The 24,648-nt window shown below is 35.5% G+C and overlaps 1 non-coding gene across 1 annotated transcript; it reads left to right on the plus strand.

The window, feature by feature from the left end:
• The first annotated feature begins 24,543 nt into the window (after positions 1-24,543).
• On the plus strand, positions 24,544-24,648 carry LOC131181804 (U6 spliceosomal RNA). Its single transcript, XR_009150281.1, has one exon. It is a non-coding gene; the product is annotated as a U6 spliceosomal RNA (small nuclear RNA).

Consider the following 24,648-nt stretch of genomic DNA (forward strand, 5'->3'; position numbering starts at 1 on the left):
AATGAGTTTTAATGAAATTTTGCTTAGGAACAAGTCAGAGTTTGAGTATGGGGGAATTTGATGCATGCATTTCATATCATTATTTAGGTATAATTTTACAATTAATTTACACTTGTTTATAGCTTTTATAGTAAATATTAGCCTTTATTTAGTTAACTTTGCCTTTTTATACTTCTTAGTCTAATTTATGAAATTTATTTATTTTATAGGTTACAATATGGAAAATTTTGGTGATATTTTAACCAGAGCAGCCTTTTAGAACAAATCAGAGTTGAATTGCAAAGTTTTAAAGAGAAAAATTTGAATTTGAGTTTTAAAGAAACAGAAAGTTGCACAATTTATGACACAGCTTGTGTAATTTATGTTGTAGGTAGTGTCACAGTTAGCAATCTCAGGCCGAAAGCTTCACAAGCTTGGACACAATCTCATTTAGCCTGTGTTGATGCACTTATTGAATTTTAGAATTTGTCCAGAAAGTTGCACAACTTGCAACACAAGCGCAACACAACCCGATTCAGCTTGTATCATTTTAATAAAAATGCTGACATTGCACTTTCTCTTATCTGATCTACTACATCATCTTTTATTCAGATTTTTCTATCTTTTAACCCATTTTTAGGGCAGACCCATGAGGGATATAAAATGCATCTTTTTCTCTTTTTTACCCTAAGGAGAAAATTAAGGATTTTTGCGAGAAAATAAGGAAGAGAGAATAACATCTTAGATCGGGTTGCAGCAGCTAAAGAGGACGCTTTCTCCATCATTTCAACAGCTAATTCTTCACCATTTTTACTGAGTTTTTCTTCCCCTTAGCTTAGATTTTCATTTCTTCTTCATTTTTCTACTTGAGTTTGTCTTAAAATCATGATTTGTGAGTAAAACTTTGAGATTCTAGGGATGGGTATGTAAATATTGCCTTGTATTGTGGTTTTTGAACTGCTTTAGCTATTTAAATGAGATTTGCTACAATTTTGATTTATTGCTTGTGAGCTTGTTGTCTTGCTTGATGAAAGGGCCCTCATTAAATTAAGTTTTAATCATTTACAGATGGACTAAAAAGTGAATGTTTAGGATAGATAATCTTGCAATAAACTTGGTTTTCTTAGTGTTAGAAATAAGCTAAGAAGATTAAGAGGACTTTATAATCAATTAGAGCTTTCAATGAGTTTTTAGCAGGTGTGAAATACCATGAAAACAGGGTTTGATTTGATGAAAACCAACTTTGAAATGCTTGAGAGAGGTTTCAAAGAACTAAGAATTGATTTATTTCAAAAATTGTAAATCTCATGTGTTTGGATAAATTAGGGAAAAACTACGTGCAAGTAATAATGAAAAACCTTATCTCTATAATCACTTTAATTCTTGTTGAAGTTAGATTTAAATCATCATAAAGTAATTTCATCTTAAGTATTAGTCATTTAGTTCAATTAGTTTAATTAATTATTTGATTTACTTAAAATTCCTCAAATATTAGTTTTATTTTCAATTTCATTTTTAATATCTTTAAATTTTTACATTATAATTAGCTTATTTCTTTAATTCCAATTTGAGCACAATTCCCTGTGCGAACGATATTTTTAAATCTATACTACATTGACTCGTGTGGAAGCTATTTCTTAGCACATCACAAATGTCACACCTTACCCCTCTATAAGGCATAACATGATCCCGTAGTATACTTAATGAATTACCAACTTCGTTTACTGATAATCCATTAAATACACTAAAGGGATTTTAAAACCAATTTTTGCCCCTTTTGAAGGTGGCGACATTTTTTGTAGGAATTAAAAACTTTTAATTAATGTTTAAAGGCTAGGTAAAATTTTTGACAAATTCTATTTTTCCGTAAATTTTGTAAAAATTTCGGCAGAGTGCCCGCTGTAATTGAGAAAAACCAAAAATTTTGACCTGTAGAAAACACTTCCAAATAGTACACTTCATCAAATCTCAACCACCAAAAACTCAATTCAACACAAATCAACTCAATATCCACAATTCATAGTATTTTCAAAACAATTAGATAAACCCATTCACATTGCATTTAAAATATTTAAATGTACATTCAAAATTGAATTTATAAACATAAAATTTCAAAAATAATATTATTACAAAAGTACTGTACAACTGCTCAATTTACATTAATACATATGAACATTCCATTTTTACATCAAAATTAAGCTACAAGGGTATAAAGAAATACTTGTACAAAAAGTCGGTGTAGTCTTATCAACAACAGCTTACTCTACTGCTTTCTCACTACCCCTATCTGCGACAGCAAAGGAAGCTATCGCTAAGTATAAATTTACTTAGTGGTGTAAAATAAAATTTAAAATACTATAAATAAAACATGCATTGACAAATCGTAATTCAAATATTTTACAATTCTGTTTCATAATTTCAAATCATATTTTGAATATTTCGCAAACGCTTAATATAAAACATTCATTGACAAATCATAATTCAAATATTTCACAATTTCCAAAGCTCATTATAACACAAATTTAGTTAAACAATTTAATAAATATAGTGTTGCCAATCAATTACACAACTTAGGCCATGAAACAAAATTTTCGAACATGCCGTGTTGTGCACTACGACAAGACAAACTCACCCCACTAATCGAAATCAATGAAGGAAGTGGCTAGCTAGCTAATGAGTACTCATCCAAACTCATCTCAGACTGACAAGCCAGAGAGGGAGGAATATAATCAAATATCAAACTCAACCCCACAAGTGGAGGAGGAACATAGTAAGGGACTGTCATGCCAAGTGTGAATCAAAAATAATTTCAAATCACAATATTTAAATATTTCATATAAACCACAAATCACATTTTACCTCAAAATTTCCATTTATAAAGTAGGCAACATAATAATATTCAAATAAAATTCCCAAAGCTAAAACAATTAAAACTATTCATATTATGTACTAAATCAAATTTCAATAAGAAATACTTAAATAAGTTTATTGTGCACAAACCTCATAATTAGTCTTTCCTTATTTCACTCCTGTCGATTCCTTTCCTTGGAAGGCTCTTTTTCCACTGAAGCACACAATTAAGATGTTTCAATATTTATTCAAATTATGTTTAACCATAATTTTAGCAATTGAAAATTGCATTTAAACTTTACTTATATAATCCCATAAATTAAGTTCTTTGTGTTTTTTATTATGGTGGTTACTATTTATTTGACCATTTGGTCAAAATATTGACTTTTCCATACTAAATAGGTATACCAATTCCCATTACCCCCACATACCACATTTTGAGTGCCTAATTTGTTGGTCTTGGTTGCCATTTCAATTTCTAAGTCTCCTAAGAGAAAATTCAAATTTTCAGTTTTGATGCTTTATTTTACACTGTTCTATTGGTCAAGTTACTGTAGGAATTTGGCTAAGTGTTATTCATCAAAGTTGTTCCTTATTGTCTTATCTTTAATTTCCTTTTTGAATCACTCCATTTGGAGTTTTGTAGCCCAAGATATGGTCATTTTTCTAAGGCTGGCCGGATTGGTGTTACCTAGAATTTCTGGGCACTTTATTGGTTCTGGTAGTTTTGGACAACTAACTTTGGGTGGCAAAATGACTTAGTTATGGGCAGAATTTGGGTTGGTGTTCTTCATAAAAGTTGTAGTTCTTTGTCATACCTTTCCAATGCCACAAAAATCAGGTCATTTGGACTTGCCTAGACTAAGTTATGGCCAAATGAACAAATACTGTTCATTTGGTCACTTTTGTACAGTGGCAGTACACAATATCCGGATTTAACCTGATTGTTCACTATCTTAATGTCATTTTATGGGCATGGTGTCACACCCCGGCTTAGGGGGCCCCAGCTCAAGCCCCTCTATGGGTGGCCTTCTTGCCAGCGTACCCTTCTAGAGGCCGGACCTGCGACTCACAAGGTACTGTCCGCTTTGTGGAATTAAATCCCTTCGCTTCTGCAGAGCTAGGATTCGAACCCTTATGTCACACCCCGGCTTAGGGGGCCCCAGCTCAAGCCCCTCTATGGGTGGCCTTCTTGCCAGCGTACCCTTCTAGAGGCCGGACCTGCGACTAACAAGGTACTGTCCGCTTTGTGGAATTAAATCCCTTCGCCCTGCAGAGCTAGGATTCGAACCCTTATCACTCACGGGTGCAGCTCAATTGGTGAGAGGCGAAGCAAACCCGTGAGTGATAAGGGTTCGAATCCTAGCTCTGCAGGGCGAAGGGATTTAATTCCACAAAGCGACAGAGTCGCAGTCCGGCCTTCAGAGGCACGCAGAAGGCCACCCAGAGAGGGCTTGAGCCGGGCCCCTGCCTGGTGTGACAATAAAAGGCGCCTTTTATTGTCACACCCTACTAGGGGCCCCAGCTCAAGCCCCTCTATGGGTGGCCTTCTTGCCAGCGTACCCTTCTAGAGGCCGGACCTGCGACTCACAAGGTACTGTCCGCTTTGTGGAATTAAATCCCTTCGCTTCTGCAGAGCTAGGATTCGAACCCTTATCACTCACGGATTTGCTTCGCCTCTCACCAATTGAGCTGGCCCCCTAAGCCGGGGTGTGACACATGGTCTCTAAATGAAAATTGTGTCTTTATGTGTCTAATTTCATTCTCAATTAGACTCACACAAATTGGGTTAGTAAAATTTTAGTTTTTGTCCCTAAAAGGGACCTAGGTCAATTTGCAAGATTGGGACCCTTCACTAATCCGAATTGCACTTCATTTTCACTCATTCAAACACATCACAATTGGTCCCAATTGACTATTTCTAACCTTAATTAAGGTCATTTGCATCAATTGACTATTTCCTCCAATTTTTTTCCCCAATTTCTTATGGCTCAAGAACCCTAAATTTGACAACTTATGCAATTGACACAATTAAAGTGCATAACCTTCTTATATACCCTTAATTTGACTTCATCATATGTTCAATTGCATCAAACTCGAGCAAATCTTAGTTCCTCTAGTGTAGGCCAAATTTCCCTAATTGGTCTCACCTATTTGATTTGTTTAATTTCCCCATAATTTCTAAACTAATTCATGCACATAAACAAAATTCTAAAGAGAAATTAGGTGATTAATCACTAACCTTGAATGAAGCTTCTTCAATCTTCAATTTCTTCAATTTTTTCTTCTTTCTTTCTCCTTCACTCTTCTTTCCAAGACTTAAAATCAAGTTTTGATTAGGAAATTTAGGGAATTCATGGTGGAATTTAGGGTTTAGAAAGCTTGCACATAAGCTTTCATGGTGGAAAATTAGAGAGGGAAAAGAGAGAGAGAGCTACAGCACACAAGAAGAAGATAGGTCTTTTACATTTTTTTTTCATTTTATGCATTAATAATTCTAAAACTGACTTAGTCAAAAATCAATGAAATAAATTTCATTTTTGACATCATAGTGAGGTCACTAAGGTGATGTAATAAACCTATTTTCATTTCTTTTTCTTTTTCCTTTATTTTTTCATAGTTCTTTAATTTAATTCTATATTCTGAAATTTTTTTTCTCTAATTTTATTGGACATTTAGGTCAGGAGTCACCTCTAGGGGTGAGTTGACCAAATTGCCCCTCGCCGGTTTGATCCAGTTTACAAGTAATTTGATATTTCTTCCAGAGTCCTGACCTAATTATTTGACCTACTTATCAGCTATTTTCTGTAATTTTCTCTTTTCCACTAGGTTCGCAATAGTTCTTAGGATAGCAGTGTCACAATTTCCCATTCAAAATTAGGGTTAGGACTGAACTCGCAGTCACTTTCTGGTAAGGTCACCCATCGCTGTGACCCTCGGCTCATTTAACTTTTTATCCTTTGTTTATCTTATTTGTACTTAACTATCTGGTAATTACTATTTATTTTCCTTCATGGCTTTTCTAGGTGTCTTAAACATAGTTCTAATACTCTTAATTGTCCGGATCGACATCGTCACCGAATGTGTAATTTACTGTGTTATGCAAATAGTGGTGTTACAATTCTCCCCTCCCCTCCCCTTAAAAGAAATTTCGTTCGCGAAATTTTTCCCAATATCCATCCTAAAATGGTCATACATTTGTTTTCTCATGTCTTTCATATATTTTCTCATAGCTTCATAATCTGGATAATGGTCCATAACACTTTAACCAAATGTATACATTTATTTCTCAACTGCTTCACCGCATGTGCTAAGATCTTTATAAGTTCCCCGTCATACATTGAATTTAAATTCATTTCACCTTTTTAGAGGTAAGCAATTTTGTGTGCTAATGAATCCACTCTTTTTAGGACCCTGTGTGATCCTATGGAGTGAGACCTTAGTTTTTCTCCTTTCTATGTGACACCCCTTACCCGTTTACAGCATAGCCGAGCAAGATATGCCACACAGTGTATCAAAATACCATATTTTATCTTAATTATTTTATCCTTCCTTAATTTATTTCTTCATAGTTATGAAGTGCAATTTGTGAAATTTAACTCATTTAAGTCATTTATTAAAATTATAAATTCATTTGAGGTTCTGAAAATTTTATAGAAAATCCGACAGAGTACCGGTTAAAAATGGAGAAAACAGTTCTTCGAAACCTGTGAAAAACACTTCTAATACATTTCCATTATTCTCAAACTCCATTATTTCAATATAATCTCAATATTTCTCAATCATTTCTCAAAACTTCTTCTATTTGACATTCATTCATTTCACATATTAATTATGTATAAATCATAAATAAATACTCAATTTTCATTTATAAATACAAATTACAAATATTTGCATAAATACCAAAATATAGTACATGAGTTTCAACTATACATGAGAAAATAAAAGTTTAATTACAAAATACAAAAAAAAGTACAAAATACCAAAATGGGACCTAGCGTCCTACCAATGCACTGAAGTCTGTGAGGTGACACGGATACTATGCAGAACTGTGAATGGCCTCACCCAGTCTATGGTCTACTGGGCTCTCTGTCAGTCTCTCCAGAACCTACGCGTTGCAAAAACAACGCACTTAGTGGTGCCAATAATAAAAGAAAATATATAATATGCGAATAAAAGTAAAAATTTCCTAGTTATTGTGCTTATAAGAAATAAATAATTACTAACTTATTGTTTAGTCGAAGGCTAATTATATCTTATGATATTAACTCTTTCTAGCATTTTCTTAATTGTTTTCTTGATGATTTTGAACTTTTTTTTTTATTGTAATCATTCTTGTTCTTTATCTTGGTATTTAATTTCCTTACTTCCTTTAATAATCAATTCAATTACATTTATACTTTTCCATGCCCAAGTAACCTATACAAATTGACCGGACTGGATAAATGGGTAAACTAGCACTGGGTACCAGGTACCTCGGGCCGTCACTGTTAGTAGTATGCCCTAGAGCATATCATTTAGTATGTATATTGTACATATTTTATTAATAAAAGACATTTCCACTTTTCTGTTTACATAATATATTTATGTGTAATATAAAAGGTCCATTGATATTTTATTAGAAATATTATTCTTAAGTTGTTAAGAATATGAGTGACAATATTTCTAGCACGAAGTATCATAAATAGGTTCACAATCGAGGATACTTCATATAACACCCCTCACCCGACTACAGTGTAGCCGAGCAAAGTGTGCTACATTCGGTGCCGGAGCACCCTATCTTATCTTACTTTATTCCTTTCATATTTTGATCTCGTTATATTTTAATATTAATTATTTTTCGATGGAGAAACCAGCGGAGTTTCCCCTATTTTATTACCAGTTGACGTATTTTACTATTTACCTGTTTGAAAGTTTCAATAATATTTTGCAAATAAAATCTCATCAATTATTTTCATAACCATCTCATAATTCACATCTCATTCATATATCTCAATTTCATATTCATTTCCATGCATTATCTATATATTTCAAATCTGTCTTCGAATCCATACAATCTCATTCATGCTCAAATCACATAAGTAAAATTTTCAAATTTCTTTAATTTACATAATTTCATAATTTATATGATATATAAATTAATTACATATGAAAAGGCTAATTTATTAAATTACATTACATTTCTATTAATTACCTGCTTATAATCTACATTATAATACAATATCTAGCATTTTATACTAAATACAAAATATGATCTATATGGGCCCTATCTACATGCATTGCTGAGGAGGCGACAACCTTGAATACTCCAGCCACTTCTGCAGATCTGGACTCCAAAAATCTTAGTCAAAGTACCTGCGCGAGGAAACAAATCCATCGCGCTAAGCATTTCTGCTTAGTGGTGCAATAATAGAACAAGAAAATAAAATATACAAATAAAGAAAGAACGAAGCATAATTTGAATATTTAAGAATCAATTTAATTTAATACAATATGTCTAATATTAATTATCTTTTGTTCTCATTTGTTTCGCTTTGGAAGCGTTTAATTCCGAAATTCACAGTGATAATGTACAACATACAGAATTAATAAAAATACTCAGTTTATATTTATATGGCAATAGAAGGTACATTCAAAATATTTAGTTAAGTTATACCTATTTTTGCAACTCTTTTATCATTTTACTTAACAATTTTTATGTGGTTTGGATCATTTCATAATTGTAACTGATTCTTTTGAAGTCTTATTAACTCATTTATTTGATTTCTAATATTTTAAATTACTAATAGTCTTAATTTGTTTCAATAAATTACACTGCCCAAGTAACCTATGACAGGCTGACTAAACTGGATAACAGGTCGTTGGCACAGGACACCGCGGTGCCTCGGGCCGTCATACCATGGGACGCAGAACGTCAACCACGTATGCAGTCAGTATGGCTAAAAAGCCATGATATCACATAATCGGGCATAAAAGCCATGAATACGGGCATAAAAGCCGTGAATACGGGCATAAAGCCATGAATACAGGCATAAAGCCATGAATACAGGCACAAAGCCTTTCGCAGTACTGCTAAAACAATACCCTATTGGCATGCCAAACTATCCAATCTGACACACATGTCTAGGCAATACAAGGGCATATAATATCATTAAATATTAATATATTATGTTTTATGACTTCATTATTTCATGATAAATTTCAATTATAATTCATACATTCATTTGATCATTTATATGATTACAATTCACATCAATTATCCTTTTATACCATTGTACTCAAAATACTTCTCCTCTCTACAATAATGAGAACTAATGTCTCATTCATACATTAATATAGTTTATTTATTCATTCATTATGTTATTCATATTGATCACAATTCTAAACAATGGTTCACATGTACCATTGTATTCAAAACATTTTTTCTTTCTCATTTATACATTCAAGAATCTACTCATGTAATTACAATTTTTATATTTCAAGTTGAGTTATTAATATTTTTTTGAATTCCATTTGTGATGGGCATATAAGCCCTAACTATTTATTCACATCAATTTGGTGACTTATTTTTCATGTTTCAAGTAATCCATAAATATTTCATGGATTTTCAATTTATGGCCTTAATTTCTTTTTAACAATTTTGACTAGGATGCATAGTCCACATTTGTCATACAATTCTAAGCATTTAAGCTTAGAATTGGTTCTAGGTCTTCATCTTAATTTACTAATCATTTTGATTACTATTCACCTTACTAGTCAACCAAAATGTTGACCTTTTTATACTTAATGGATATATTAATTCTAATTACACCAAGATCCCACATTTTGAGTTTTACATTTGCTAGTATTAATTGCCAATTGCAATTTAAAGTCCCCTAGATGCATTTCTAATTTCAAATTTTGAATTTCAAGTTTTGGTGTCACTATTCACCTCATTGGTCAACAAAAATGTTGACTTTTGGATAGAAAATATGTACATTGGTTTTGGCACTCCCAACATACCACATTTGGCATTCAAAACTTGTTGGCATTCAAAACTTGTTGGCATTAAGCATTTATACCATTTCAAAGTTTAAACCAAGGGAAGCAGAATTTTCAGTTTTTGTAGCTCAATTTTACTGTTCCATTGGGCACTGTTTCAGTGGGAATTTGAAGAAATGGTAAACATGAAAGTTGTTCCTTATTTTGTCTAGTTGAATTTCGTTTTTTGAATCACTGCATTTGGAGTTTTGTAGCTCCAGATATGGTCCAAAAACCACAGCTGGCCGGATTGGAAAAACTGCAGAATTACCAAATCTACAGTAACATGAACAGTGACTGTGACTGCCATTTGGGTTAGGTTCTGGTCATAATTTGGGGTAGGTTTCTTCATGAAAGTTGTTTGTCTATGTCTTATCTTGTTGCTGTAAAAATTTCAGGTTAATTGACCATTTCTACAGTGAGTTATGGCCAAATGAATTGTTACTGTTCATTTGGTCATTTTGCAGTTTCTGGGTGTAGGGTATCCGGATTGGGGGCAACTTTTGGTCCTCTTGCTTTGGTCTTTTGGGCATGGTTTCTTCAGCAAAAATGTGCCATTATAAGTCTAGTTTCATGTCCAATTGGCCAAACACCAATTGGACCTACACAGCCAAAGTTATGGTTGTCTAAGTGGGCTGAAATCTCAGCCACCCTGCTGCACTCACTAGGCAGCATACTCATTCACTTTTCCATGCATTAGTTGACTTCAAATTATAATTAACTTGCCTCAAATGGTCACTAATTGACCATTAGAATGTCCATTAATCATTTCATAAGCCAAGTCCAATTTTTCACTCCCAAAACCCTAATTTTCCCTTTCGATTCACCCATACACCTAGTTAAGCACTTTCATTCATTCTATATGTGTATATACACCTTAAACATAATCTCTAATTCATTTTAAGTCCATTAAAACCATCAAAAACACTCCATCATTGTTCCTTCCTTAGGGCTTCTGAAATTCATGGTGGACATACACATATATTTGGTTCATTTAATTCACAAATTTTTACCTATTTCAAGTCTCTAACATGGAAAATAAAGAGTTTAAGTTATATATGTGCACTAACCTCTTGTAGGGCAGAATTTTCCCAAGCTTAACTTCACTTTCTTTCTTCTTCTTGGCTGCCAAAAGGTTATGCAAGGTGCAAGGATAAATTTTAGTGAAAGGAGTAGGAGGAATTATGGTGAAAAGAGGAGAGAAATGAAGCTTTGGTTGAAAATCAATGGAGATTTGGCTATGGAATTTGAGAGCTACGGGTGAGCTTTGTGAAGGCGATGGCTGCTGGAATTTTAGGAGCTTTTGTTGTATTCTTATACATATTTTATTAGTTAATTTAAGTGTTGACTAAATGTGATTGGTGGGTAAGTGTTTAATGACATCATATGATGTCATAATTGGTATTTTCTTCTATTTTCTTTTCTTCTTTTCTCTACTCATTTTCAATTCAATTTTTAGCAATATTTATTCACATTTTATGTCATAATAATTATTTACTCAACTGGACAAGTCGGCCAAAAATCATCTCTGAAGGCGAAATAACCAAAATGCCCTCCGTTTGGTTTAACGGGTCAAAATTGTCTGTACCGATTGAAAATTTTTTCTAAATATTTTCTTGGCATTCTAATGCCATAGGAACCTCAATGACCCTTCTTTGGAGTCCCAAAAATTATTTTATGAATTTTTCCCCGGGTCTAGGGCTCCTAGTTGCGAGAACCGCAACTTCCCTCTGGTTACCCATCGCTTGGGCACCGGCTCATTTGACTTAGTTGTATTTTATTTCTAAAATTTTTACTAAATTTTTCTTATTAATATTTGAGTTAATTATGGTTCCTGACTTTAGTTTAAATATTTTTTCGGACGTTCTAGCTGTCCGGACGGACACCGGTCACCGGAACAGTAGAATGTACGGAATTGCTACCGGGAGGGTGTTACACTTCATAATAAGGACATGACTTATCCAGAAAGATTGTATTCATGTTTGTTCCCAAGTTATTTATATGAGATATAAATAAGATGGAATGGTGAGTCTCATGCCATATAACAAACATGATAGGCACTTATAAATGATAAGTAGGCCGAACCAGTGACACTTATGACAAGCACATGGAGTTTACTCTTGTCAATGTTTTGACATAAATCATATCAGTGCATATAATCTTTAGACCTGAGATAGCACAGTTATCTTGTATATAGGTAGTTTGAGTTTGATACTGCTTTCATACTTGTACTGTGTATGGGTATATGGGCATGTGTTGGCTCCTACTAGTTATATATGGAGGTAGGTGTTGATCAAGATGGAATATGTTCCTCTAAGTAAATAGAGATAAAATCCTATGTTCATTTAATTGTTCTTGATGTTTCAAGTTCCTGGCCAGGACAGATAGATTTATTGTAAAAGAGTTTACGATGAGAAAATCTTTTAATCAAGAACTGGAATTAAAAGAGAACATAATATTCATAGCAAATGGAGTTTGACATAAACCATGACTCCAGTTTGAGTTGGGATTTTGTAACAGAGAGATTCTAGTGCATGGTAACATATGATTATAGGTTCATTTAAGGTAAACCTTATTACTAATTGGGTGGCCATGGCATGCTATGCTAGGTGTTAACCATGGTCTATGAGGTTCATAAAATGATTTAGAGAAATCATTTATGGTAAGAAAGAGTTCTGATGATATTAAGAGTTGATATCATGTCTCATTGCCAATTAGTGATGAGCCTAGTAAGTCACACACATACACAAGTTATCATCTAATTAAATATGATTTAATTAATTAATTAAAGAGTTTAATTAATTAATTAAATAGGTTTGGTTTGCAATTAGATTGCAAAGTCCCTAGCATGACTTGAAACCAAATCTAGATTATTGGATGTATAATATAAGTTAAATTTATATTTAAAGTGTTTAAATATGAATTTAATTAATGAGAAATTAATTAATAGAGATTAATTAATTAATTTATATTTGATATAAATTAATTAGAAGAAGAAAAATAATTATTTTGGGTTGAGAACTCAAAATTAAGACACAGGGGCATTTTGGTCATTTTGCAATGTGACACGTGGCACCATGAGATGGTGACACGTGGCACATAAGCTTGCCAAATGTTTTTTAATCATGTAAGATGATTAAAATCAAGATTAAATATAGGTTTGACACTTGGCACAATGTGATTGGGTCACTTAAACCTAGAGCTAATCAAAGGGTGACATGTGGCAAGGGTTTAATGTGTTAACCTAGCTTTTTAAGTGTTGTTATGAGAAAATAAAATACAACCAGCAGCCACACTCCTTGGTCACGCCATTTTGCAGCCCTCCCTCTATTCTTCTTCATCTCTCATCAATTCAAAGAGATTAGCCATCAATCTCTTGAATTAAGAACACTAGAAATTGTTTCTAGTGTCCTGTTTACATCTCTAATCTCTTAAAAGCGTAACTTGAATTTCTAATTAATAGAAAAGGCTTTAGAAGCTGTTCAAGGGCTGCCATAGGTGTTCTTGGTGTGGACAAGCTAGAGGGACAACATCTGGTGTCCTGAAGACGAATCTCAAAGGCGCAGACACGCTGCAGTGCATCAAGAGGTTAGTGTAATTGTTATTGATTTAATCTAGGGTTCTAAAATTAATCTGATTAATTTTAAAATCTTAAATGGAAAATACAGATCCAAAAACATATTAAAAGAGTTTTAATATGTTGTTTATCATTGAAATCAAATAGATAAAAATAAATCTTGCATGATGCATGTGACCCTAGGTGAAAATTTTTGAATTCAATGGTATAAACTTGTGTTTTTCACGCTTCTGTTCCTTCAGTCACACCATCGGTCACAATGTGTCTCCCGGTGTGCAGATAGAATGGCTAATAAGCCATAAAAGCAATAAGGCATAAAACCAAGTATAACATCATAATCAGTATAGCCATAGGCTATCATATCACAGAATGGCATGAAGCTATATGCAGTACTGCTATCAGAACCCTATTGGCATGCCAACCTATCCAAGCCAATCACACTAGGCCTACTAGGGTATATTACAAAGTTATTTCTTGAATATTTGTACTTAACATTAAGGTTACTATTCATTTAGTCATTTAAGTCAAAATATTGACTTTCTGATATATAATAGTTACATGAGTTTTAATTACATAGATTTACCACATTTTGGTTCTCAAAAGTGTTGGCATTAGTTGCTAATCCATACTTCTAATCAATGGAAAATAAATAGGAAATTTTAGTTTTGGGTGCAAGAGTTCACTGTTCCATTAGGCCATTCTACAGTAAGAATTTGGCCAAATGTTCTTCGTCAAAGTTGTTCTTTATTGTGTCTAGTTGCATTTCACTTTTTGAATCACCCCATTTGGAGTTTTCTATCTCAAGTTATGGCTATTGCACCATAACTGGTCGGATTGCCTTTACCCAGAATTTCTGGGCAATTTTTGGTTATGCCAGATTTGGTAGTCCAAATTTGGCTAGCAATTTCATTTAGTTAAGTCCAGAATTTGAGTTTGTGTTCTACATAAAAGTTGTTCTAAATTGCCTCAGATTTTCATTGATATAAATTTTAGGTCAATTGGACCTTTCCACATTGAGTTATGACCAAATGAATGAACACTGTTCATTTGGTCATTTTGCCTAGGCAGAATGTAAGTTATCAGGATTTGGTCAATTTTTAGGGCATCCTAAGTTTGTTTTCTGGACAGAGTTCCTTCATCAAAGTTGTGCCATTATGTGTCTAATTTCATATCCAATTAGCCTTGCACCAATTGAACCTACACAACTCAAGTTATAGCTGCCTAAATATGCTGGACCCACATTCAGACCTGCAGGGCACTCAAGGCAACACACCAAACCTCAAATCCAAAGCTACCATTCACTTCAATTCCTTATCATACATAGCCAAATGGTCACTAATTGACCATTAAAACATTAATTTAAGTTTAGTTACATCAACCTCCAAAATTGAGTTTCAAAACCCTAACCCTAATTGACCAAGCATTCAATTCATGCATCTTACTCTTAATGGCTATACTAATCATATAATTTATACTAGGGATAGCTAATATGTCACTTTAAATAAAAGAATTCTCATAAACCTAACTCATGTCAAGGCTGCTGAAATTTAGAGGAGAGCATGCAAGGAGTTCTCATGTATTTTACTTACAATTTCTTACTTAAATTAAACACCTAAGTATAAATTAAGAGAGGGAATAGAAAATTGGTCACTAACCTTGTTGGAGCTACTCCTAAGCTTGCCAAAACCTTTCTTTTTCCTTTTCTTTTTGCTGCTTTAATCTTGCTCTAGTGGTGATGACAAGTTTTTGTGAAGGGAGTAAAGGATTTTAGGGGGTGTTTATGAAGGAAATTTAGAGAGAAGTGAGGTTATCAATGGAGATAGAGAAAGAGTGAAATACGGCTAAGGAAGAAGAAAGAAAGAGAGCAGAATTTTTCTTTTGATTTTTCAGTCCATTTTACTCCTTCTATTGAGTTTATTATGAGGTGTGAAAATGTGATTGGGTGGGAGTGCTTAGTGACATAAGCATGAGGTCAAATTTGTAATTTTAATTTATTTTCTTTTCTTTTCTTTTCTACTCAATTTCAATTTAATTTGTAGCAATATTCATTCATATTTTATGTCATAATAATTATTTACTTAACTGGACAAGTAGGCCAAAAATCATCTTCGAAGACGAAATGACCAAAATGCCCTTTGTTTGGCTTATTGAGCCAAAATCGTTTGTACTGATCAAAAAATTTTTCTAAGCCTTTTCTTGGCATTCTAATGCCATAGAAACCTCAATGACTCTTCTTTGGAGTCCCAAAAATTATTTCATGAATTTTCTCTCGAGTTTAGGACTCCTAGCTGCGAAAACCGCAACTTCCCACTAGGTTACCCATCGCTAAGGCACCGGCTCATTTAACTTGGTTGTATTTTATTTCTAAATTTTTTTTCTAAATTTTTCTTATTAATATTTGAGTTAATTATGGCTCCTCACTTTAGTCTAAATGTTTTTCCAAATGTTCTAACTGTCCGGACCGATACCGGTCACCAGAACAGTAGATGTACAGAATTGCTACAGTGAGGGTGTTACAACTCTTCCCCTCTAATTTAAATTTCGTCCTCGAAATTTACCTAATGCAAACAGTTGAGGGAACTGTTGCCTCATCGTCTCTTCACTTTCCTAAGTTGCCTCCTCGGTGTTGTGGTGCCTCCAAAGCACTTTGACCAGTGGAATCTACTTATTCCTCAACTCTTTCACTTCTTGAGCCAGGATCCGTATGGGTTCTTCTTCATATATCAAATTCGGTTGTACTTCAATTTCTTCCATGGAGATGACATGTGAAGGATCTGAGCGGTATCTTCTTAGCATAGATACGTGGAACACATTGTGGATCTTGTCCAGCTTTGGTGGTAAAGCTAGCCTGTAGGCCACTGGTCCCACACGTTCAATGATTTCATATGGGCCAATGAACCTAGGGCTCAACTTACCCTTTCTTCCAAACCTCAATACCTTTTTCCATGGTGAGACTTTGAGAAACACCTTATCTCCAACTTCATATTCTATCTCTTTTCTCTTCAAGTTGGCATAAGATTTCTGTCTATCTGAGGCAACTTTCAGATTGGCTTTGATTAACTTTACCTTCTCCTCAGTCTGTTTCACCAGGTCTGGCCCTACTAGTTTATCTTCGCCTAAATTCAGTCCAACATACTGGAGTTCTACATTTTCTCCCATACAGTGCTTCATAAGGGGCCATTTTGATGCTAGCTTGGTAGTTATTGTTGTATGCAAATTCTGCCAGTGGGAGGTATCTATCCCAACTTCCCTCAAACTCAATGACATAACTCCTCAGCATATCCTCAAGGACCTACCATATATTTCATGTTATTATTATCATTTTAGTTCAATATTTGTATCAATTCAATTGGTTTTGATGTTTACCTGGATTACTCTTTCTGATTGTCCATCCGTCTGAGGATGGAAAGCTGTGCTAAAGTGGAGTTGTGTACCCAAGGAGTCATGCAACTTCTTCTAAAATCTCGATATAAACCTTAGATCTCGATCAGATATGATGGAAAGTGGAATTCCATGCAGTCTAGCTATCTCACTGATATATAATTTTGCTAACTTCTCCAGTGAGTAGTCAGTCCTAACTAGCAGAAAGTGTGCTGACTTCATCAATCTATCTACTATCACCCATACTGTATGATGCTTCTTCTGGGTGAGAGGTAGACCACTAACAAAATCCATGGTGACCCGGTCCCATTTCCATTCCGGTATGCGTATAGGCTGTAGCAAACCCAATGGAACTTGATGTTCTGCCTTGACTTGTTGACATGTCAGGCATTTAGTCACATAGTCAGCTATGTTTTTCTTCATACCAGGCCACCAATAATGAAGCTTCAGGTCATGATACATTTTTGTACTCCCTGGGTGCATAGCATAAACATTGGTGTATGCCTCTTTTAGAATACTAGCTTTCAATTTCCCATCATCTGGTACACACATTCTTCCTTTGTAGTATAGACACCCATCTGCTTTCACCTCATAGTTAGTTGCCTCCCCTTCTGAGATTTTGCTTATAGTAGCCATTAACTTTTTATCTACCTTCTGCCCATCTAAAATCTACTGTAGCAGGTTTGGCCTCACTTGCAACTCAGCCAAAATAGCTCCATCTCGAGCCAAGGATAGACGGGCATTCAATAATCTCAAAGCTGTGATGGATTTTCTGCTCAAAGCATCTGCAACTATATTTGCCTTCCCAGGATGGTAGTCAATCACATAATCATAGTCCTTCAGGAACTCAATCCATCGCCTCTGTCTAAGGTTGAGCTCCTTCTGGGTTGGCAAATATTTTAGACTTTTGTGGTCTGTGTAAATGTAGCACTTTTCACCATACAAGTAGTGCCTCCATTTCTTCAGTGCGAAGATAATTGCTGCAAGTTCTAAATCATGGGTAGGATAGTTCTGTTCATGTGGCCTTAGTTGCCTGGAAACATAGGCGACCACCTTCCCCTCTTACATCAATACACACCCTAACCCATTATGCGAGGCATCACTATAGACCACAAAGTCCTTTCCTGACACTGGCTGTGTTAACACTGGTGCCTCTATCAACACAGCCTTCAACTTCTCAAAACTGGCCTAACACTTATCATTCCAGTCAAATATGACATTCTTGTGTAACAACTTAGTCATTAGAGCAGCTATTAAAGAGAACCCCTTCACAAATGTTCTGTAATACCCAGCTAGCCCCAAGAAACTTCTGACCTCAGTTGTATTTCTTGGAGGCTTCCATTCCATCACTGCTTCTATTTTCTTGGGATCCACTCTAATCCCATTAGCTGACACTATGTGTCCAAGAAATGCAATCTCATTCAACTAGAAGTCATACTTGGACAACTTATCATACAGCTTCTTTTCTCTCAGGGTTTGCAGAACAATCCTCAAATGCTCATCATGTTCTTCCCTGGTCTTGGAATACACCAAAATATCATCAATAAAGACCACTACGAACCGATCTAGGTATGGATGGAATATATGGTTCATAAGATCCATGAATGTTACTAGTGCATTTGTTAGGCTAAAGGGCATTACTAGAAACTCATAATGCCCATATTGGGTCCTGAATGCAGTCTTTGGCACATTTGCATCCTTTACCCTCAACTGATGATACCCTGATCTGAGATAAATTTTGAAAAATACTCCTGCTCCTTTCAACTGATCAAATAGATCATCAATTCTAGGTAACGGATACTTGTTCTTCACAGTCACTTTATTCAACTGCCGGTATCGATGCATAACCTCAAAGTCCCATCCTTCTTCTTTACAAACAGCACTGGAGCTCCCCATGGTGACACACTTGGGCGTATGAACCCCTTATCCAGTAACTCCTGCAACTGAATTTTCAGCTCCTTTAACTCAGTAGGTGCCATCCTATAAGGAGCAATAGAGATTGGTGTTGTATCCGGTAGTACTTCAATAGCAAATTCGACTTCTCTTTCTGGTGGTAAACCAGGCAATTCTTTAGGGAACACATCTGGAAAGTCTCTTACTGTGGGTATGTTACACAGATTTGGCTTAGCCTGCCTAGTATCCACCACATGTGCTAGGTAGGCTTCACAGCCTTTTCTCATCAATTTTCTTACAATTGTGGCTGAGATGATATTGGACAAGAAATTTGTCCTTTCCCCCACAACTGTGATCTCATTTCCTTCAGAAGTTTTTAAGGAAATTCTCTTCAATTTACAATCAACCATTGCCTAATGACGTGACAACCAGTCCATTCCCAAAATCACGTCAAACTCATGGAAAGGCAATTCAATCAGGTCTGCCAAGAATTCATGCCCCTAAATCCTTAATGGGCAACCTTTGTACACCTTGTTCACTACCACACTGTGACCCAATGGATTAGTGACTAGAATGTCTTGGTCACTCTCCCCTACTATTATCCCCCTTTCTATGGGTAGGTTGATGTAGATGTATGAATGAGTGGATCCTAGATCTACCAATGCATGTACAAATATGTTATAGAGGGAGAACGTACCCTTGATAACGTCAGGGGCATTTTGCTCCTCCTAAGCTCTCATGGCATAAGCTCCGGTAGGTGCTCTGACCTCTGGCCTCTTAGCTGGCTCAGATGCAGGTCTCTGTGATGGACCAACTGCTTCAGATTTACCAGACTTCCTACTCCTTTGAGGTGCAAAGGTGTCTATCTCATCTTTGCCGAGCAAATGTGGCGCCTTCAGGTGGGATTCCTTAATCGATGCTCTGTCGACTCACACCTTAGGCAGGCACCCGTCACTCTCCAACACTCCCCTTATACCACTTCAGGCAATGTGGACAAGCAGAAGATGTTGGGGCTGGTCCCCTGAACAGTGTCCCTAGAGAGCTGCCCACTGATGGTGTGGACTGGCCTCTCCTAGGTGTAAACTGTGGTCTGGGCCCCTGGGACTGACCCTGACCTTAAGGCTGACCTAGACTCTGAGCAGGTGGACCTCTAAACTTCTTTCCAAGTGCAGGAGATGAGCTAGACTGACCTGGACCCCTCTTCTGCTGTCTCTCTCTTCTAGTCTGCTCACTTATTCTGACTTTCTCAACTTTTACTGCAGCTTTGACTAACTTGGTAAAGTCTGTGATTCCCAAAGCAGTGATTATTATCTTTATGTTGTCATTTAGCCCCTCTTCAAATCTTTTACACCTCTCAGCCTCATTAGGGACTATCTCCCTTCCATAATGGCTTAGTCTAACAAATTCTTTTTCATACTCTGCCACTGTCAGCTGTCTCTGCCTCAGGTTAATGAATTCTCTTCTTCTCTCTTCCAAATATACACTACCCACATACTTCTTTCTAAACTCTGAGAGGAAGAAGTCCCAGGTTATTTGTTCTGGCTACACTTCACTAGACACTATATCCCACCATTGATATGCATCATCATGCAATAGAGATACAACAGCTTTTAGGTTTTGCTCTGGGGTACAGTGGAGTTGTTTTAAAACTCTTCCTGTTCTATTCAACCAGTTCTCACCTACAACAGAATCATCTTCTCTCTTGCCAAAAAAATCCACTGCTCCAAATTTCCTGAGTTTCTCCAAATGAGATTTTTGCTGTGGAGGTGGTGGTAGTGGCATTACCCCTGCCATTTGTCTGAAAAACTTGGCCATTTTCTGGAACATGGCCTGTGGAGGCTGTGCAGGCTCTGCTGGTGCTGGTGGAGCAGGTTCTCCCCTGCCCCCAGTCTCAGCTGCTGCAGGTGGAGCATGACTCTCCACTTCCTCCTCAACTGCCCTCTGAGACGTGGGGTCCATATCCTAATCAAAATAAGAAAACCAAACAGATCTGCATTAGTGTCACCTTGACTCTTACAAATACAATGCATGGTATGGACTCGATCTAGACTCAAAAATGCCTAAACTATGCTCTGATACCACTAAATGTGACACCCCTTACCCGTCTACAGCATAGCCAAGCAAGATATGCCACACAGTGTACTGGAACACCATATTTTATCTCAATTATTTTATCCTTCCTTAATTTATTTCTTTATAGTTATGAAGTGCAATTTGTGAAATTTAACTCATTTAAGTCATTTATTAAAATTATAAATTCATTTGAGGTTCCGAAAATTTTATAGAAAATCCGGCAGAGTACCGGCTAAAAATGGAGAAAACAGTTCTTCGGAACCTGTGAAAAACACTTCTAATACATTTCCATCATTCTCAAACTCTATTATTTCAATATAATCTCAATATTTCTCAATCATTTCTCAAAACTTCTTCTATTTGATATTCATTCATTTCACATATTAATTATGTACAAATCATAAATAAATACACAATTTTCATTTATAAACACAAATTACAAATATTTGCATAAATACCAAAATATAGTACATGAGTTTCAACTATACATGAGAAAATAAAAGTTTAATTACAAAATACAAAAAAAAGTACAAAATACCAAAATGGGACCTAGTGTCCTACCAATGCATTGAAGTCTGTGAGGTGACACGGACACTATGCAGAACTGTGAATGGCCTCACCCAGTCTATGGTCTGCTGGGCTCTCTGTCAATCTCTCTAGAACCTACGCGTTGCAAAAGCGACGCGCTAAGCATAAAGCTTAGTGGTGCCAATAATAAAAGAAAATATATAATATGCAAATAAAAGTAAAAATTTCCTAATTATTGTGCTTATAAAAATAAATAATTACTAACTTATTGTTTAGTCGAAGGCTAATTATATCTTATGATGTTAACTCTTTCTAGCATTTTCTCAATTGTTTTCTTGATGATTTTGAACTTTTTTTGTTGTTGTAATCATTCTTGTTCTTTATCTTGGTATTTAATTTCCTTACTTCCTTTAATAATCAATTCAATTACATTTATGCTTTTCCATGCCCAAGTAACCTATACAAATTGACTGGACTGGATAAATGGGTAAACTAGCACTGGGTACGAGGTACCTCGGGTCGTCACACCATCGGTCACAATGTGTCTCCCGGTGTGCAGACAGAATGGCTAATAAGCCATAAAAGCAATAAGGCATAAAGCCAAGTATAACATCATAATCAGTATAGCCATAGGCTATCATATCACAGAATGACATGAAGCCATACGCAGTACTGCTATCAGAACCCTATTAACATGCCAACCTATCCAAGCTACTCACACTAGGCCTACTAGGGCATATTACAAAGTTATTTCTTGAATATCTATACTTAACATGTAAGGTTACTATTCATTTAGTCATTTAAGTCAAAATATTGACTTTCTCATATATAATAGTTACTGTCGCAAGGTATTTTGCGGTCGCCTGGAAGAACACTTACCGAAGTGGGAAAGAGTGAGGAGTCGCCACTTTAATTTTGAGGGAAATTAAAGAAAACCATTTGTGGAAATAAATTTAAATAAAACCACTTCGAAAACAGATATTCTAAGTTTGGGGTCCATGTACGGGCGGGGAAGGTGTTAGGCACCCCTCCTTATCCCTCAATGAGGGTAAACAAATTTAATTTTATGCTCATTCACGAATTAAAAGGGTAGTTAGGGGGTTAGGATAATAATGATGTTAATCCTTTTGTGCAAAATAAAGGAATGTTTGATGTTTCACTCATTTTAGGTTGCCTAGGAACACAAGTTCGTGAGATGGCCCTTTGGTGAGTAAACGTTTGAGTGAATTTATCTTGTGTGTTAGGGTCATATCATTTAGTTTGAATTTTGTTAAGAGAGTTCGGGCAGGGAATTTCTCCCGATCTCTAGATATATTTATTAAGGGTTGGGAAATTTCGGATAAGAACTCTCCTCTAATCTCCCTGTTTTAATTTAAGTGAGAATCAGGTAAGAACTCTCCCCGATCTCTTTTGGTTTAAAATTTGGGGAAGGATCTTGGATAAGAACTCTCCTCTGATCTCCGCGTTTTGTTTAAATGAGGACCGGGTAAGAACTCTCACCCGACCGCTTTAAAGTATCTGGTTTAAGATTCTAAAGGGGAATCTCGGATAGGAACTCTCCTCCGATCTCCGCATGTTTAATAAAGTTTTTTTTTTTTTTGTTGAGAATCGGATAAGAACTCTCCTCCGATCTCTTTAAATATGTAATTTAGAGTTTTAATGAAGGATCTCGGATAAGAACTCTCCTCTGATCTCCTGTTTTTGTTTGAATGAGGATCGGGTAAGAACTTTCCCCCGACCTCTTAAAATTTAATTTTAGAGTTTTAATGAAGGATCTCGGATAAGAACTCCCCTCCGATCTCCTATTTTTTGTTTGAATGAGGATCGGGTAAGAACTCTCCCCCGACCTCTTAAAATTTAATTACGATCGTATATCGTAAGAACCTTAAACTAAGGGTCCAAAGACACTGGGAACCCGAACAAGGCTTCTCTTAACCCATTGATACCTTATAACTAGGGAAGGGATACTAGACTGAATTTTTACCAATCTCCTTTATGATCGCCTTACCAGTACTTTTTGGTAGGCGATGTTCGATCTCTTTCGTTTACAGGTCTGGGATCCGATCTTACCTCGATCCTCACTATACCAGGTTATCCCCTGATCTTGTTTAGTGGTTCGACTTCATAAATTTTTCCTCCGATTTATTATCCAAACTTTTATTATTTTAAAGAAACTCTCATGTTAAGATACAGCTACCAACCTTTATTAAACTACCTATACATTACCCGTAACCAGAACACCTATATTTGAAGGTAATAAGGCTAAGAACAAATAAATAACATGAACTGATGAATAAAAGGTAAACTCAAGAGGATAACTATCTACGTGGGGCTCTTTAACATAACATAAAATTGGCGAAAATTACGAGCATGAAAACAAAGAAAGTAAAAAGCGAGCACTTGATAAAGCAATGGTCTAGACGCTTACCTGTGGGGGATTGAGTCTATTGAACTAACTGTGGAGTCACAAATATTGTAGAGCTGTGAGCTAATAGTCTGGAGACTAATGCTTACTTTGAAATAACGAATACCAAGTTAGAATGCAGTCTAGCCGAAGTGACAGTAACCGGGTTGGAATGAGATTGAGCTTGGAAAATAAAAAGGTTGATATTAAGGTGATTAAGACAAAACAGAAACTGATAGATGGCATCGTAGAGTAGTGAACAAACTGAAAATGAAGAGTTTCAGCGTCCAACACTCCTTTAATAGAAAGACTTTAGAAAACTGGTTTCTGAAGTTTCTCTATTTTGAAAGCTTAAAATAGCAGAGTAGCAAGACTGAATTAAGTTTGTGACGCCCCTTACCCGTCTACCGTATAGCCGAGCAAGAAGTGCCACATTCGATGCCGGAGCACCCTATCTTGTTTTATCATATCTATTGTAAACTTTTGATGTCCTTTAAAACATGTACTCTATGTGTAGAAATTTTTTTTTTTTTATCTTATTTCTGTGGAGACCCGGACAGAGCCTCCCTTATTTTATTAGCATCTGGCGGGTTCCACTAATCACTTATTAACATGTCCATATTCATTTCACACATTTCCATATCATATCATTTACAATTATTTATGAGATCTAAAAATGAAGTATTATCTATTGCAATCATGTAGAAATTCATAGATAATAAATTACAAGTTTTCATTTCAAGTACATCATGAACTAGTAATTACATCATGACTAGATATAATGATCCAAAATACTAGTCGGTGGCAGATCTAGTCGGAACTCTGTCCAAATACTACTGTGCCCAACAGCGACATCCGATAAAATTGGAACGATACAGAGAAGATTAGCATGGCCCCTGCGCAAGGATGATACGCACAAATCGGAAATGGGAAGAAAAGATTT

Source organism: Hevea brasiliensis, chromosome 7 (genome assembly GCF_030052815.1).
Source record: "Hevea brasiliensis isolate MT/VB/25A 57/8 chromosome 7, ASM3005281v1, whole genome shotgun sequence".
Taxonomy (NCBI): domain Eukaryota; kingdom Viridiplantae; phylum Streptophyta; class Magnoliopsida; order Malpighiales; family Euphorbiaceae; genus Hevea; species Hevea brasiliensis.